The sequence below is a fragment of the Dipodomys merriami genome, unplaced genomic scaffold (assembly GCF_024711535.1).
Source record: "Dipodomys merriami isolate MVZ:Mamm:240054 unplaced genomic scaffold, mDipMer1.0.p SCAF_5, whole genome shotgun sequence".
NCBI lineage: Eukaryota > Metazoa > Chordata > Mammalia > Rodentia > Heteromyidae > Dipodomys > Dipodomys merriami.
The window spans coordinates 49,543,619-49,562,619 of NW_027206068.1; the positions used below are offsets into that span (position 1 = coordinate 49,543,619).

Consider the following 19,001-nt stretch of genomic DNA (forward strand, 5'->3'; position numbering starts at 1 on the left):
AAATAAAATAAAATTAAATTAAAAAAATAACTTCAAGTACAGTCAAAGTGCTCTATAAATACAAATCAGATCACAGCACTTGTCAAGGTCAAAGCTTTAAGTTTACATGGGGAAAAAAAACAAAACAAAACTACAAATTATTGGCCTTGGCTATGAAGGCTCTCTATTGGGCTCATGTCTAGCCTTGCTACCTTATCTCTTACTACTTTTGCTCACTTATTGGTATTCTTTTCAGTTCTAGACACTCTTCATGAGTCAGAACATCAGTGTTTGGTATTTCCACTTGTTAGAATCCTTCCTTCTGCACCCTGGGTGTGCTTTACTGCTCATCTATTGAGTTTTGGTTTCAATGATGCCTACTCTGAGCCTTTGCTGAATTCCCTGTGTAATGCTACTCCCTACTGCTTTCCTTACTTGTAATTGTCACAGCTCATTCCTGCTCCTTCTTTGGGACAACTAAATGTATAGCTCTTGTATCCATACCATTTTGTAAACTGCAATGATACATCTGTGAGCCTTGTTCAGAATATCATTTGGTACAGGCCTTAACCTTTTGTATATCTGTAAATATTCATTGAAATGAATGAATGAATTGGAAGCTAAGAAATGGTTTACTCTTTAGACTAAATGAACTTATTTATTTGCTCATAATCTCACTTATGAGACAATGCAAAATGAGATTTCACTTTCAACATTTAAATTCTTCATAGCTTTCATAGTAATTTGTGAGCTACAGTTGAATGCTTTTTAATCTCAGTTATTCCAAAATGAAATGTAATAGTTCATTTTATGACAAGAGAAACCACCCAGAAAATCAGAAGCAAAAATGCGCTGAACTTCTTTCTATGTGTTACACTTTCTTTCCTCTTTCATGCACTAAACGTATGCCTAATAAATTATCTTGCATGTTACTTCGATCTTATGATTGAGCTATTTGATTACTATATCACCCAAATAATATGTGAACTTATTTGACTTATTTTATGTTGTATATAACATACAAATATTTTAATATAAATCTTAACTATTTTTTTTTGTCAGTCATGGGGCTTGAACTTAGGGCCTAGGTGCTATCCCTGGGCTCTTTTGCTCAAGGCTAGCCTTCTACGGCTTTGAACCACAGTGCCACTTCTGTTTATTTTTCTTGTCTTTGTTGTTGTTGTTGTTGTTTTTGCCAGTCCTGGAGTTGAACTCAGGGCCTGGGCACTATCCCTTAGCCTCTCTGTACTCAAGGCTATCACTTTACCACTTGATCCACAGCACCACTTCTGGCTTTTTCTGTTTATGTGATACTGAGGAAACAAACCCAGCGCTTCATGCATGCTAGGCAAGCACTCTACCACTAAGCCACATTCCCAGCTACTTCTCATTTTTGAGTTATTAATTGGAAATGAGTTTCCCAGATTTTCGCCCAGGTTGGCTTCGAACTACACTTCTCAGATATCAGCCTCCTGAACAGCTAATATTACAGGCATGATCTACCAGCACCCAGCTTTAACTAAACATTTTTTATATACTCATATGGTAAGTTAATTGTTTTTATTACTACATAACTTAAGTTTATTGAAGTGATTTTCTTGCATTTAATTTCATTTTATGAAAGCTTCAGCTAGGTACCAGCAGTTATAACCCTGAATAGAACAGTAAGGTGGAGGAATGGTAAGCATGCTTTCTGGGTCACCCATCCTCTACCCTTGAGTTTATTACTTTGGCTCTCAAGATTTTAGATTAAGATGCGGTCTTTTACCACTGGCTCCTTTGGTTCACAGCCTTTCTACTGGGGATTGTCAAAGCTGTGTGGACTTGGAAAAAGGAAGCAGTAAAATCTTATTTCTTCTTAAAAGATATACATAACCTGGTGCTTCACATTTTTGTGCCGGTATCATATAAATTAGACAGGCTAATGGCTTGTTTCTAGTATTGAAGTTCCACTTGACCTAATTATGACTCAAGTTTAGCTTTCTAGCTCCCTAAATTTTGTTATTATCTCCTTTCACAAATTTTCTATTTTAGTAGATTTTTGTTAAACAGTCTTTAGCTAAAGTTTTTTTTGTGGCTTATGCAAGGAGAAGGAATAAGTACATAAATAACTTTATATCATCTCCATTTTAAAACTCTAAGTTTACATTCTTTTCTCTATATATGTACATATATTCAAATATACATATATAGGGTGTGTGTAGGAATGTGTGTAACAAAAACTATACTGGACACTTCATATGTTATCAAAGCACAACTACAGATAACCAAACACTTTATATGTATAGTTACACTTTAAAGGATGGGATGGAGCACTATCTACATATGAAAATTTCCAAGTAATAAGCCATGCTCAGAATTCCATACCTACCTACTGTTCCCCACTTCTCTGGAATGTGGTCTGAGGTGAGGTTGGAGACAAAATTTTAAGCTTTCAGAAAAGACATATATACAACTAGATAGCGAAGCAAAAATTCTTTGCATATCTTATGAATTTGCTCATAAAATGTCTTCATTATATGCTTATAAGCATATATCTTATGTACCTTGATTTATTTGTGAATTTAAAAATATGTTGTGCCATTTTATTGTTAAGCTATGTATTATTTTACAGGTCTATGAATATCAACAAATACATAATCTCTTAAGTCCACTGCTCTCTCATCACACACCCAGTAGTTTCGTTACTATAAAAAAAAATGCCCTGAGCTCTACCTATTCATAACTTCTTCTCTCCTTCCCCTTTCAATCTCTAGCCACTAACTAAACTTACTATTGTTTTATAGTTTGCCTCTAATTTATATATTTATTTATTTATTTTATTTTTTTGTCGGTCATGAGGCTTGAACTCTGGGCCTGGGTGCTATCTCTCCACTCTTCAGCTCAAGGCAAGCTCTCTACTACTTGAGTCACAGGCCACTTCCGGTTTTCTGGTGGTTAATTGGAGATAAGGGTCTCATGGACTTTCTTGCCCAGGCTTGCTTTGTACTGTGATCCTCCTGAGTAGCCAGGATTACAGGTGTGAGCCACGAGTACCTGGCTGGTTTTGCCTTTAATTTTAGAGTGTCAAATAGTTGGAATAATAGAATATGTAGCCTTTTCAGACTTACTTCATTATTGTCATTATTACTTGTCATAATTGCATCAAAGATTTCTCCATGTCTTTTCACAGTTTTGTAGCTCATTTATTTTTATTAGTGAATGTTGTATTATAGGGATATTTAACAGTTTGTTTACCTACTCACCTATTGAAAACATATTGATGTTCCCCAGAGTTGATAATTATAACTACAGGTTTAGCAATCATTATGGCATGGGAATTTTTGTGGACATAAATTTTCAACTGTAATACCCACATCATCATTTCTAGGTTGAATGTAAAGACTATATCATCTTTGTAAGAAACTGCCAAATTGTGTTCCCAAGTGGCTATACACTTAACTTTGCTTTCTATTTTAGAAATAATTATAGTTAATTTAAAAAATTATATATATATACATATCAATAGCAATTTTTATTTCTGTTACCATAAAGTAAAATCTTACTGTAAAAGCTTTAGAATATCAGTATTTATTGCCACATTATTAGTTAATGGGACATTGACCCTAAGTTGGTTAGAAGGGAGATTTTATTTTATTTTTTATTCTCAGTGCTTTATTTTTGTTTTGTGGTTTTTGCTTTTGTAGTATGAAGGATTCAAAGAAGGAAGATTTTTAATACAAAACAGTATAGTGTAAACTCGAAGCAGTCAAATTAGTGCAGTCTATTTTCCATAGAATGAAGGAATTCTCTGTACCTCAATATAAATAAGCACAATTAATGAAAAGCTATGGAAGGCATTGAAACAGGAATGTTTTATTTGCTTTATATTCATTTACTCTTTCAGTAAAAACTCACTGTGCATTTATTCCTGGGCCCTGATATTAATGTGCTTTCCATTTCAGTCCCTACTCATCCATACCAGTGCTCCTCAAAGTCCTTGGATATATTACCATTATTTATAGCATATGCTTTACAACTTCCCTCTTTTATATCTTGAAATGAAGGTTATCCTCTACCATTATTTATAAGTATTGTTTATTTAAGTGCTCACATTTTATACAAAAATGTTCAGATGCATAGGTTGGATCTCTTTATGTATAAGTTCAAGTGCAAATGATGTGAATACACTTTTTATGGAGTCTTGGATTCCAAGAATAGCATTGCTGTTCATTTGGTGATATCATTTGTGAAGTACTGAAAAATGCTGGCTATCTTCTGGCAAATCAAAACACATTTCTTGGTTTGTATATTAGTTACTTTTTGAAATGAGTTGGTATCTATGAAAACATGCAATAATATTTTATCTTTGAATGGAAAAGGAAGTTATAGTATATACTTAAAATGAACACGTTTTTCACCTAAAAGATGTTCTGCAGGAAATTGCCAGTTACCTATCTTCCTTAAACTTGCCTACTAAATGTAAATAGTTCCCCACAATTATGACAAATAAAAATGTCCTCTCAGGCTGGGAAGTTGGCTCAGTGGTAGAAGCGCTTGCCTTGCAAGCCTGAGGCCCTGGGTTCAATTCCTCAGCACCACATAAGCAAAAGGAAAAAAGCCGGAAGTGGTGCTGTGGCTCAAGTGGTAGAGCGCTAGCCTTGAGCTGAAGAGCTGAGGGACAGCGCCCAGGCCCAGAGTTCAGGCCCCACGACTGGACCCAAAAAAAAAAAAAAAAAAAAATGTCCTCTCAGTTGTTTTTGTAGCATTCAGTAGTGCTACTTAAGAACCACTGGCTTTAATTATTTAAAATTGCTACTGTTTGTTTTAATATGTCTATGTCTTTTATTTCACCAAAACTCTGATTTCAGAAATGAAAGTTTGTGATCAATTATAAGTTACAGCATTAGACTGCTAAGGACATCAGAAGTAAATATGAAGATTGTTGCAATATTAAAAAAATTAAGGAACTGAGAGATTATTATGGAATAGAAACGTCTTGTGCAGTGTTGCAAAACCCACCAGTGGTCAGTGAAAATGCATGTTTGATTAAACCATGCTAATACTCTGAACATTCAAAATTTTATTCTAAACTGGCTATCCATAAGGACTAGTTATTTTTTGTTATAATACAGGAAAAAAGACTTAAAAAAGGAAGCCCATTAACACTGTACATTTCCTATAGTATGCTTTAAAATCACAGTTGCTTTTATTTTGCTTTCTTATTCCTCTGTTCATTACTGTGTTTCTCCTTTGCACTTGTTATTCCTTTGTCATCCCTGCATGTCTTTCCTTTTTACTGGCTTCTTAAATCCTGCTGCATTGCTTTCCGCCTTTCCTTCTTTAATCTTTTCCCTTCTGTTTAATTTTTAAATCCTTTGCCCTTTATCTTTCTTTCAGTCTTTTTAGCTGCTCTCCTCTCCTTTGATTTCCTCTTAAATGTTACTTCTTAACAATGTGTTATTTCATTGATTTTTTTTTCTTTTTGTTTTATCTTTTGTAATTTTGTTTTTCCTTTGTATGTAAGGACAACTTCCCATGCTTATGCAAACCACATTAATGAGAAAAGATACTACTAAATCCTCTATGCTACATTAAAAAAACCATATTCATTCAAAATTATTGCATGTATACTGAAAGATGTATGAGACAAATTCCCCCTTCTCTTTTGCTGTTTTTACTGTTTATTTTTTCCTTTAGGCTAAACACCAAATACCTGATATACTGATATGTAGCAAATTCATTTGTTTTCTATTTTTGTAGTATATTCACTTAAAATTATTGCAAAATATTCGTTTGAGACTTAGCACCTTTTTAAAAAATAGCTAGACAATATGTGTTTTTGTCTTTTCTGAAATGTAGTAAGAATGCAGATTTAAGGCATAATTATGAGAGCATTAAATTGTTATTTCTTTCACAAAAATCACTTTGTCCAAATAATCTGAACAATATAATTGGTCACTTCTCTCTCACTCTTGTTTCAGAAAGTAACTAATATGTAAACCAAGAAGTATAAGATCATTGTCTACTTTCTGGAATTTGAGTGACAGCTGAGGCAAATCCATTTAACCAAACTACTACAAGTGGTTTAGATTTTTATGAGTTTGTCATTGGGTGTTCTGAAAAATAATGATGAGTTGCAGTTAACGATAGTCACTTTTCACATATATAAGTATATATCTTTTCTTTTTATTGAATTGCCTCAATTGTACCAAGCTATGATTGTTATCATGATGTATTTTACCTTGTATTATATACTTTGATCAGATTCAGTCCCATTCAACCTCTTTGGCAACCTTTCTCTTTTTAAGTAGTCCCTTTTCTTCTAGTTTTCTGTTGTTGTTTTTTTTTTTTTTTAAATCTTTTAGTAGGTTATGGGGCTTGAAATCAGGTCCTGAAAACTATCCCTGAGCTGTTTTTGCTCAAGGCTACTGCTCTACCACTTTGAGCCACAGCATCACTTCTGGTTTTCTGGTGGTTAATTGGACATAAGAGTCTCACAAACTTTCTTGCCCAGAATGGCTTCATCCTCAGATCTCATCCCCCTGAGTAACTATGGTAACAGGTGTGAGCCACCAGTGCCCAGCTTTTTTTAAAAATTTATTTATTTATATATATTTATTGTAAAAACGTTGTACAGAGAGGTTACAGTTACATGAGTAAGGTAATGAGTACATTTCGTAGCGAGCATTATTACCTCCTCCTTTGTTTTCCCCCTACCATCTACCATCACTTCCCTCCCCACCTCCCGAACTCCTCCTGCTCCTGCTCCCCCCCAACATTGTAAAGTGTGTTTTCAACATAGTGCCCTGGTTGTCACAATGGATTAGCCTACATCCCCATTTAAGCACTCCCCAATATCCCTTCCCCTCCCCAAATTAGAAAAATGTATATATACAAGGGACAGAACACCAGCATCAAATCCAGTGAAAATAGGGGTTATACTGTGGGGGAAGAACATACAAAGAAACAAAAGAATCACATAGTGCATAGTAAGTACATTTAAAACACTAGCAAGAAAGAAAAAAAACCACTTGTATCCCTGTCTTGGGGTAGATTTTGCTTAACATTATCTCATGTGATCATATGTATATAGTCTTTGACCTTCTCTGCTTGTCCTAGACATGTAGTAGTCATTGCAAACAAGGGAAACCATGGGACCTATGTTTCTTTGAGCCTGGCTTACTTCACTTAATATAATTTTTTTCAAGTCTTTCCATTTCTTTACAAATGAGGCAATGTCGTTCTTTCTGACAGAGGCATAGAATTTCATTGTGTGTGTGTATGTATATGTACATATATACATACTCACATATCACATTTTCTTGATCCATTCATCTACTGTAGGGCATTTGGGTTGGTTCCATATCTTAGCTATGGTAAATAATGCTGCAATAAACATGGTTGTGCTGGTAGCTTTGGTATGACCTTGTTTGTGATCATTTGGGTAAATGCCCAATAGTGGGATTGGCCCAGCTTTCTTTTAAAGTCCAGATTTTACATATGACAAAACATGTAATATTTGTTTCTCAGAATCTTATTTTGCTTAACCTATGTACATAATTTCATTAGTATATATTCTTTATTTTGTACAGGTAATGTATTTTCTTGGTCTTTGCTTTAGGTTGACTTTGATTCTCTTATAAACACAAGAGTGGTATAGCTGGATTGTGTGGACATTGCTATCTGAATGTAATAATTCTTTAACAGTCATTGAGATTCTTTCTTCCACCTTGTCTGTTTTATTGGAGATCCTTTACTTTGAGTAAAAACATTAGTTCATTGGGCTATGAATATCCATAATTTCTCCTTTGTCTGCAACAATCCTTTGAGCCACTAGTTTTCATTGAAATTCTTGTCCAACTTGCCAAATTTCTCAACCAAGTCTTGATTTAATTTTTTTTCCTTTTTCATCTTTTTATTTGAATCCTTTTGGGGCCATCAAGTATCCTAAAATTCACATTTTGAATTCTTCGGCATTTCAACTGTTTCAGTGTCTTTGGATTCATTTATTAGGATTAATAGAGTCATGTTACTTTGTCTTTTCATTTTTCTTATGTTTCTATGTTATAATTTTTCTGTATGTATATGTTAGGAAAGTTATCCCTTCCAGGTTTATAACATGGGTCTTTTTAGTGTGTAAACTTTTCCTGAGAATTCAACCACCATTACCACTCAGAGATGAGAAAATAATCATTATAATAGCAATAAAACCAAAAGTCATGATATGTCATGATATAAAAATGCAATAAGAATAAATTAAACAAGTACTATATAACTTTAGAATGTGACCAAATAATGTATAATAAGTAATGAAGTTAAAAATTAGTAATGGTAAAAGGGGTAAGTTAATGAATCAAGAGTGGAGCGGGGCGGGGGGGGGGGAGGCAACTAAGAAAAAACCTGTGTAAGAAGAAAAAGTAAAAAATGTGAAGAAAAGCATGAGTAAAATGTAAAAATCTGACTGCAAAATATGATAATAAAAATATGAATTAAAATAATAGCAAAAGATGGTAGAATATAAATAAAAGCAGTATTAACTGTATGATGAAAAGAAAAAAAAAAGCCACTTGCTGGTGGCTCATATCTGTAGTTCTAGCAGGTTGGGAAGTTGAGAGCTGAGGATCTAGGTTCAAAGCCAGCACAGGCAGGAAAGACTGTGACACTCTTATCTCCAATTTCTAATCAAATAGATGGAAATAGAGCTGTGGCTCAAAGTGCTAGAGAGCTACCCTTGAGCAAAAGGAGCTCTGGGATTGTGTCCAGGCTCCAAGTTTTAGCCTCATGACTGATAAAAGGAAAAAAAAGATAAAAAATGGGAATGGTGGTGGAACTTCTTTCTGGGTTCCATAATACTGGAACCCAACAGGCCTGTATGAGGTCATGGGTCATAGATGAACTCTATTGTAGTTCCTTTCTGTTCCCACTGTATTGTCCTGTCTACTTTATGAAGGCAGAGGAGTGAGCAGGTTAAGGGTATGTTGTCAGTGACAGGAATGAATTCACGTTACAAACTTTGTTGTTGTTGTTGTTGTTGTTCTTTGTGCCCTGAGGTTCTTTGAAGGTTGTGGACCAGGTAGATTGCCACTTGTTCTTGAGGGCAAAGCTTGTGCATCCGAGGACAGTAAATATCCAAGTAATCTTCAAAAGGACATTCCATGAGTGGGGGGCAGCAAACAGAACACTTGAGTTCAGATTGGAGGAGGACTGAAGAATTAGACAGTCTGCTAGTTGTTATCAGCATTTTGAAACCCTGCCTCCCAGTAAACCATCCGCTGAGAGGGTAGAACCTCAGGAAATGGAAAGATCTCCAGGCCAGAGTTTCACTTGACAAGAAACTACACCGGGCAGGGAGGCCACTCTGAAAGATGAACAATGTACTAAGGCTCAGAACTCTCAGACTCTGTCCACAGCAGATAGGGCTCACTCCAAACCTAGCCACTGATCACCTTTCTCAACAAAGTTTGGACTTCTTGCTGCTTAACATTCTTAGTGGATCTGTGTCTGGTCTTTTGCCTCTCAATCACTGCTTCACATGACTGTCTCCCACCCAACCGTGACAGGATTTTCTTAGCTTCTCTGAATTGTGATTGCTTCTCATTTTCAAATCCCCAGAGTAGATCATTTTCAAACAATAGTCCCCCTTTCAAGATGCAGATGTCTATAGCATTTTAAGATAAGAAAATGATGTAAATGGATTTCTTCATAGACACTGGCTTACCATGTAGGAGGAGTCACGATCACATCTAATATACTCACTGTGTTTCGGTTTGTAATGGGTTTCTCCAATGCCCAGGATTGCCAATTTGTTGTTACTAGGGCTGTCAGTCTTCTAGTGAGGTAGCAGCTTCTGGGTCTGTTCCCCACACTGAGCTGGGGTTGGAATTGTGGATCATTTCCTACATTTTTCTGCATTGCCCTAATGCTTTCCCCCTACCTTTTGGATGTATTGTTACCTCTGTCTTGATTCCTAATTTTTATTCTCTCCGTCCTCTCTCAGAATACAATCTTTCCTTTGTTAATAGACTCTTCATTTTTAGAGTCACATTGAGCACACTTCTATATCATCTACTTTTGTTAAAACTTTTTACATCAAATAAAGATAGTCAAAAATAGGAGGAATAGAGAATATGTCACTTAAGTCATACCTTGCCTTGTATTATACCTATTTTTGTAGCTTAAAATTATATTTTTCATAAAGATTATGAATATCAGTCCTGGTTAAATTTTTATGCACAGAGTAAGTCCTAAATTGAAGTTAGTCAGGTGATTTTAAAGGAGGCACCACGAAGAAACTTTGGAATAACACCTCTGGGTGATCATTTTTAATGATCATCTTTAATTATGATACATTCAAGGCAATCCAGTCAAGCCTATACCTAGAAGTCAGTTTGCTGGCAAGATATGAGTGGCTTGAGGAATTAAGATCAAGTTGAACTTCACACTTTATAGCTTTTATAAATGACTACCTTCATCTCTGAGTCTTGATTCTGACTGTCATGTACTATTTTACCTCTTAACCTACCCAGTGTTATTCTTAACATTCTATCATGTCTATGATACTACCTGTGATTGAAGAACAGAGAACTAGTATAACTGAAGATTCATACATGGAAGATAGGGAAATAGGAAACACTCCCAACAAGAATGAACTGTTTATTTAACCACCTTGAACTACTTAACATAGTAACTCTGATTGGGGGTATTTTTATTAATATCTGTACTGATGATATTTCTGTCAGCTAATATGAAAGACAGGATTTCTACTAAGTATGTGACGTGTGTCTTTAATTCTACCACTTAGGAAGCAGAGACAGTACCATCAAGAATTGGCCAACCTAGGCTGCATAGAAAGGTCATGGTCGCTCCAACTATATAGTAAAATCCTATCTCAAGAAATAAACAAATAAATAATAAAATAAGAACCAATAAGGACTGAGGATCCTGGAATTAATCCTTATCACTGTCAAAAAATAATGGGAATTGTGGAGTTGATACTACTGGACCAAGAAGGGCATTTAATTTGTTCACACAATTTCCTTTCTTCTCTGTATTGCTTTTATAACTTGATCATAGCTACTTAACATGTTTTTCTCCAAACAAGATTCTTTCTTGTTAATTTTTAAATTTTAATTATGAAGTTGATGTACAGAGAGGTTACAATTATGTAAATCAGGTAACAGGTACATTTATTTTCTTTCTTTTCTTTTTTTTTTTGTCGGTCGTGGGGCTTGAACTCTGGGCTTGAGCACTAGTCCTTGAGCTCTTCAGCTCAAGGCGAGAGCTCTACTGCTTGAGCCACAATGTCACTTCCAGTTTTCTAGTGTTTTTTTTTTTTTTTCTTTTTTAGATAAGAGTCTCATGGACTTTCCTGCCTGAGCTGGCTTTGAACCTCGATCCTCAGATCTCAGCCTCCTGAGTAGCTAGGATTACAGGTGTGAGCCCCCAGCACCCGGCATACATTTCTTTTTGAACTGTGTTACCCCTCACTCTCTCCCAGATTTCCCTCCCATCCCACCCACAGTTGTATAGTTCATTTTAAACATAGTGTCTAGTGAATACCACTGCTGTATTTGTTCTCTGTTTGTCACTTCATTTCTGTGCCCCCTTACCCTCTCAAAGACAGATAAACAAACAAGAAAAAACAGAAACAAAAAAAGCAACAAAGAAAACCCTCTTGTTTCCATTTCCTGGAGTTCATTTCAATACACATTATTTAATATGATGAGATGCACATAGATATTACACCTTTGGGTTCTTCTCCTAATATTATCCTTCTTTGGTTTCACTGTGTGAATGCCTAGAGGCCTGTACATTTTTTTTTTTAAGATAGCCTTATTGAAGGAATTAGAGAAAAAAATCCTCCCATGAAACTGATTAATTTTACCGATGGCAATTTTGTTTTCTCAATAAGTTTACCCACTTTGTTCCTACAATTTTATATAATTGTTTTCTGCTTAATTTCTACAAAGATTTACTTGAAGAGACATTTCCATACCCATACAGCTGACAATATAGTATTAGAATCACCAACAATTGACACCCATGTGATATTGCTGTTAAATAAGAAATGAGCCCTTTCCTTCATCTTGCTTCTGAATTTAGGCAATGGCTGAAATTTTCCTAAGGAGTAGGTGTATGGAAATAGTAAGTCTGAAGCTGTATTTGACATTACTCTAAGGTGGTCAAATATTTGAGGTAGTAAGTGCTTTGTCAGTACTGAAAGAATTGGTCACAGTCCAACTTTGTAGGGAGTAATACATTTTCCCCTAAAATCTATAGTGTCTTTCTTTCCTTATCTCTTGGTTTCTTTCTCTTTCTTGGGCTTCTCTCTTCTCTTCTTTTCCTTCCTTTCAGGCTTCCTATCTTTTTCTTTTCTTGTTTTTTTTTTTTTTTTTTTTTTTTGGTCCAGTCGTGGGGCCTGAACTCTGGGCCTGGGCGCTGTCCCTCAGCTCTTCAGCTCAAGGCTAGCACTCTACCACTTGAGCCAGAGTGCTACTTCCGGCTTTTTTCTTTTTGCTTATGTGGTGCTGAGGAATCGAACCCAGGGCCTCTGGCATGCAAGACAAGCGCTCTACCACAGAGCCACCTTCCCAGCCCCTCTTTTTATTTTCTTTAAAGAAATGTTGATTTAGCTCTTTCTGTGTTCAAGTCATATGTGCTCATAAATACTGATGTACTTATAAATACTGTTACCTGTTTAAGAGCTGTCATAGGTATTCATAGACTTTTCAGAGCCAACTTGTTACATATTTACACTTGAACAAGGCATTTGAAGGTTTGAAAGGCAGAGTTCAATTTGGACATTGATATTGAGTAATTCTGAAAAGAAGATAGGTCTCTTCAAAATTTTTAAGCCTGCAACACATCTTTGTTTTAAAAATGAAGGACTTTTCTTTCTGGAAACAGAACTGGCTTTTAGTTCTATATTACAGAACCACTGGAGACCTGCTTTCATGGATGGAGACAGACAGAAGTGGGTTTGAATCATGCCTTGTGATAAAAGGTCAAGTTACTTAATCTCTAATTTGCATATGTAATATAGGGACTTATAATTATACTCACCTAATTAGATGTCTTGAGGATTAAATGAGACAATGCATATAAAATGCTCAGCCTTTGCCTGGCTGGCACATAATAAGAACTCAATAAAATTTATCTAGTTTTATTACTGTTTAATGGATGTTTAACAACTCTTACCAATCCTTTTATGACATTCTCCTGATTAGTGCCTGCTATTCTGTTCACTTCTGTGGCTGCTACAAATTATTTTTTACTATTTTCGAGACCCCCTCTCCATTTTCAGTCCTCAATTAAATACCATCGCTTAATTTACAGATAAATATAAAGACATGATGCCTTCACACTCTCCTTTAACTCCTTTTTAAATTACGTACATCAGTACTTATCTTCATCTTCTTCCCTGTAGTTTCTAGGGATAAATTGACAACTTGGTGATCATGAGTATTTTACTTCTCATGTTTTGTTTTGGTTTGCATTAGAAACAGTAATCAAAATAGGTATTGAAGGCAAGATACTTAGTAAATTTGAGTTTCCTTTTCTGTTATTCTTACTTTTTCTTTATGTTTTGTACAATCCAGTGAGAGATATGTATTAATTAGCTTTGGTTTACAGTATCAGACTTTCCAGATCATAAGGTCTATGTGCTATTGCTTTTGGTCAGTTGCCAGGGAGAACAACACTAATGTAACATACAAAAAACCTCTCTTCTACCTCCTGGCTAAAATAAAAGAGCAAGAGTGCCTGGATCTTAATATCTCCTGCAACCTTCCCCCACCCCTGCCCCATCCTATTACCTGAAGACAATTCCCTCTACACTATCTATTGAAAGCTTTACCACTTCTCAATACCGTCACACTTTGGGGAACAATCCTTTTTCATATGGATCTTTGTGAGGCATAGGTTGAGCTGTCTTCATAAATCTCAGAAGTGATTATGTGTGTGCGTGCGTGCGTGCGTGCGTGCGTGCGTGCGTGCGTGCGTGTGTGTGTGTGTGTGTGTGTGTGTGTGTCCAACATCTGTTTGATAAATACTAAATGCCCTTTTCTGGCTTACAAGCCTGATCTAGCGGATTCCTTTGTCTGCTCTCACTTCCAGTCTACTCATCCACTTGTTGCTTGCCCCATTACTTTTGGGTATATTTTTCCTCTATCTGGAATTTTTTTTTAAGTTTTAAGTTTTTTCTCTCCTTTTCCCATTTATTTCTCTTCAATCTTTAAGAATTAGCTTAACACACTATAGGAAATCTCCACTGAAGTATACTTTATGTATTCACATTGAATACTATATATTATTTTGTAGATGGTTTTACATATTTTTCTTGTTAAAAAGGCCTATTTCTTCTCTTGATCTTATTTCTCAAGAGGAATATATGTATTTCTTTGTGTATTATTTCCTGAAATTCCATGTGCTTAAATATGCAACCTATACATATGATTAAATTTTTTAATAATTACATTAAAAACACCAAAAGCAGTAAAATTAATTATAACATTGTATTTTATAGAACCAAGTTAAAAAATATTATTGACATGTAATTGACATGAAAATATAAAAATCATTGAATTATTCTGTAATGGTTAACATATTTTTAATTTAGTATATATTTTTCCGCTCATAGATTAACTCAGTCAGGCTAGTCTCATTTCAAGTACTCACTAGTGATGTTGGCTAGTGATTGTTGGATTGGACAGGATATCTATGAAGTCCCTGAGGACTGAATCAGCAAGGCAGGTGTTTGACCCATAACTCTGCAATATCTTAGAATATCTTAACTTCATGACTTCTTTTCTCCCTCTCCTCCTCCCCCTCCCTCTCCCTCCCTCCCTCTCCCCCTCCCTTCTTCCCTTCCCTCCCTCCCTCCCCTCCCCCTTCCTTCTTCCCTTCTCTCCATCCCTCCTTCTGCCCCCCCCTTTAAGTTTTGGGCTTGAACTCAGGACCTGGGTGCTATTCCTAAGATATTTTGCTCAAGCTAGCACTCTACCACCTAATCCACAGCTCTACTTGTGGCTTTTTGATGGTTAATTGAGGATAAAAGTCTCACTGACTTTTCTGCCTTGGCTGACTACAAACCATGTTCCTCAGATATCAGCCTCTTGAGTAGCTAGGATTATAGATGTGAACCATCATTGCCAAGCAAGTACATGACTTTTAGAACGTTACTTATTTCCCCCATATGTATATACATATATATATATATACTTCTACCATACACATATTATATATAGTTATGTATATATTATAAATATATATGTATATATTTATATAATATATATTATAGATATAGATTAACATCTAATGAAACTGTTATTAAAGTAGAAAAAAATAACCTAGTACTTCACTCCACAGGGTCATATGGTTTGTTACCAACTTAACTTCTTCATGTTCATTTTTTAAACTATACTTTGGTTGAGAAATGTGTGTATGAGCAAGTTTTAGGCTAAAGGCTTTTCCATTTTTTTTCTTCTGTTGAGATCTATATGCTGAGATGAAAATACAAAAGTCCAGTCACATTTTTTAAAATTATTTTCTTTTAAAGATGCTGTACAGTGAGGTTGCTGTTACCCCCTCCTTTGTTTTTCTCCCATTACTACTTCCCTTCCCTAACTCTTCCACTCTTCCCTTCGCAAAGTTGTAAAGTTCATTCCCTACATGGTGCCAGTCACATTTTCTATCCTCAAGGAATTCACAGCCATCTTTTACTAAATGTTCAGCCATTTCAGAGGATTTTAGTAAATCGAATTAAAATAAGACTTATTTATAAATTGCAGTATGGAATGTTGATGGTTTTAAATTTCTGAAATCCTTTCTTTGCCTATTCTGATCTTCATAATTAACATTAAAGATCACTCCGTAGTTTTTCTTTGTAAGTCTTGTAGTGGCCTTAAGCAAGAGGCAACAGAATTCAGATCTGAGCTGAAACACCAGAGAAAAGATTCTTTCTATTATTTTTTGTAAACAATACACATCACCTAGTTATTCAAGATTTAGAATACTTTGAGATTTGTTTAGGGACTGTTACTCTTGATTAAAAGTACTCATGTTGCTACCTCCTTTGCCAGTTCACTGATGCCTTAGAACTTTTTTCATATATAAAATGTAAAATTCAAATTAATTTATTCAGCTGCTAGAGAGCAGTTTTGAAAATTGTTGACTAGGCAAGAATATCACATATGAGTTAAATGGGTTTTAAGAGTATTTTGTAGACTTAAGTAATCCATTTATTCTACATCTCTGAATAATCAAAATGTGACTATATGTTATTTTTCTATTAACCTGCTCCTAAAATATCTATCTTGAAAATATAGACAGCAGTCCTTGTGTGAAAGAACAGAATTATAGATGAAAATTTTGAATATTTTTTGTATCCTAGTCTAACATTATTTGTGCCTGTAGAATTTTACTTCTGATTAATGTAGTGAACAAATACAATTGTCCATGTTAATAGATTCTGTCTACAACTTTAAATAATCTCTCCACCTAGATTTTTCAAAGTGATTAATGGTATGAATTATGTTACCACAATATACTTCATTATTGCTAAGTTACTAAAACACTATTAAGTTGTAATTATAAACAAAAATTTTAATTAAGACACAGGAGATACTGATGGGGTATAGCAAAGTGCTAAGTTACATTACTGATTTTTTAAAAAACTGATGTGTTTTCAAGTTCTCTAATCTTTAAAGGTTGATCATCTTGCAATAATAAATATCAGATTAAAATTTCTGGAAGAAGGGCAAGAATGAGAACTAGGAAGAGAAATAGGGTTTAAATTATATCCTCATAGGGCACATGGACAGCTCTGACACTGAATAGCCCTTAGGCTTTCCCTCATTTAGGCAAGATGCTGGACCCTTGTGCCTCTACATTCATTCTTTAGTGAAGACTGCTCCAGGAATTGCCCTTTCAGCTGTCTCTATAGCTGGGAACCCAAGTCCTTTATCTCTGAAGCTCGTAAGGAATAGGAAAGAATTTTCAATACAAGATGTAGTCAGCACAGAAAGACTTTCCCAGTCCTGGTCCAATCCACCTGTATCTCCTGAAGTGATTAGGGAGTCCTATTTATTCTTTTGGTTTCCCTTCTTGTCTTTTAATCCATTCTCCCAATGACCGACAAGACAACCTTTAAAAAATACCTTAATCTGATGTCATTATAATAAAATCTTCCAATGGTTTTCCAAGGAAGCGAGGTTAATAATCCAAGTTGGTTACTGTGGCCTCTATATTCTTCCTGATCTACCTCCTGTCAATATATGCTACTTCTCCTCAGATGGTTTGCTTTGGATACAGGCCCATGAGGTTCTCAAACATGCCAAGGGATCTCTGGGCTAAAGGCATTTGCATTTCCTGCTCCAGGCAAGCATATCTTTTCTCTCTCCTTTGTGATCATTCCCTTCATTTTCTTTAGGCAAAATTCCTGCCATAGCTTGTCTGATTACCTGTTAAAGGAGGCATTCAGTATTCTTTCCATGTTATACCACTCATTATTTTGTATATTTGCTTGGTTTTATATGTGCCATTTTCTCCTGTTGAGATAAAAGTATTGTGAGTCATTTTTCCATTCCAAATCTCTTTTTATTATATAATGATCTATCTTTTATAGATTTTTTTAATCTTTTTTTCTTTTGGTTGTGGTTTGATCTCAGGACCTAGGTGCTGTCCTTGAGTTCTTTTGCTCAAGCCACAGTTCCACTTCCTGTTTTGACTTAGTTAATTGGAAATGAGAGTTTAACCAGGACTTTTGTGCCTGGGCTGTCTTCAAACCTTCATCATTAGATCTCAGCCTCCTGGGTAACTAGAATTACAAGCATCAGCCATCAGCGCCCAGCTTATTATCTGTTTTTAAATGAACATAATGTTAAATATGCCTTCAACTTTGACTTTTTTTCTTTTTTATTAGTGTATATTAATTCTACAAAGTAATGTATTTCATAGTGATATTTGCATACATGCATATAAAATACTTTGAATCATATTTATCATCCGTTACTGTTTTTTGTCTCTCCTTCCCCTTGGTTTATTTTTTCATTTCAGCTTTATTGAGAAATAATTCACACACCATAAAATTCATCACTTTAAAGTGTATAATTTGGTATTACTCTACTAGAGTCTCAAATTTATGAAACCATCAATTTTAAGATCTTTATCATTTTATAAAGAAAGTAACAATTAATGATTCTGACATTACCTTCCCCTCCCTCCAACCTGTGTTTACCCTTACTCTGCTTTCTTTGTTTTATGAAAATAAATAGAATATCATCCTTTTTTCTTCTGGCTTCTTTCAGCTAATGTAATGCTTTCAAGGTTCATCTATTAGAAAGTAGGTGTGCTTCACTTTTTATGGCTAAATACCATTTAGCAGTATAGATATACTATATTGCTGTTTTTTTGTTAGTGAAAATTTGTTATTTACAGTTTTAGCTATTATATAGTGAAGATTAATAAGTAAAGATTTGTTATTTCCACTTATTGGTATTAAGAAAAATGTTTCTGCAGGGCACTGTTGGCTCACAGCTTAATCTGAACATTAAGGTTTGAAGTCTGTCCAGGCAAGAAAGTCTGTCAGACTCTCTTATCTAATTAACCACCATAAAAGAGAGAGAGAAAGAGAAAGAGAGAGAGAGAGGGAGAGAGAGAGAGAGAGAGAGAGAGAGAGAGAGAGACAGAGAGACAGAGAGAGACAGAGAGAGACAGAGAGAGACAGAGAGAGAGAGAGACAGAGACAGAGACAGAGACAGAAACAGACAGACAGACAGAGACACAGAGAGGGACAGAGAGACAGAGAGAGACAGAAACAGAAACAGAGACAGAGACAGAAACAGAGCACTAGAACTGTATCTACGGTTCAAGTGTTAGAGCACTATCTTTGAGCAAAAGCTAAGGTATAGCACCCAGGCCCTGAGAACTCAAGGCTCAAAATAAATACATAAATAAATTACATGTATGTTAATAGTCACACTTTTATGTGAATATGTTTTCAGTTCTTTCAGTTGTTCGTTCCGCATTTATACTTTTACACT

At 35.1% G+C, this 19,001-nt stretch overlaps 1 protein-coding gene across 3 annotated transcripts in view; it reads left to right on the top strand.

The window, feature by feature from the left end:
- Foxp2 (forkhead box P2) overlaps positions 1–19,001 on the top strand; it is a 513,305-nt gene that overhangs the window by 92,487 nt on the left and 401,817 nt on the right. The window contains exon 3 of one of the 3 annotated variants that reach the window (XM_069996601.1): positions 11,309–11,393. The exons of the other annotated variants lie outside the window; for them this stretch is intronic. The gene's annotated coding sequence lies outside the window, so the exon portion shown is untranslated. The remainder of the gene's footprint in view (positions 1–11,308; positions 11,394–19,001) is intronic. 3 annotated transcript variants of the gene reach the window in all.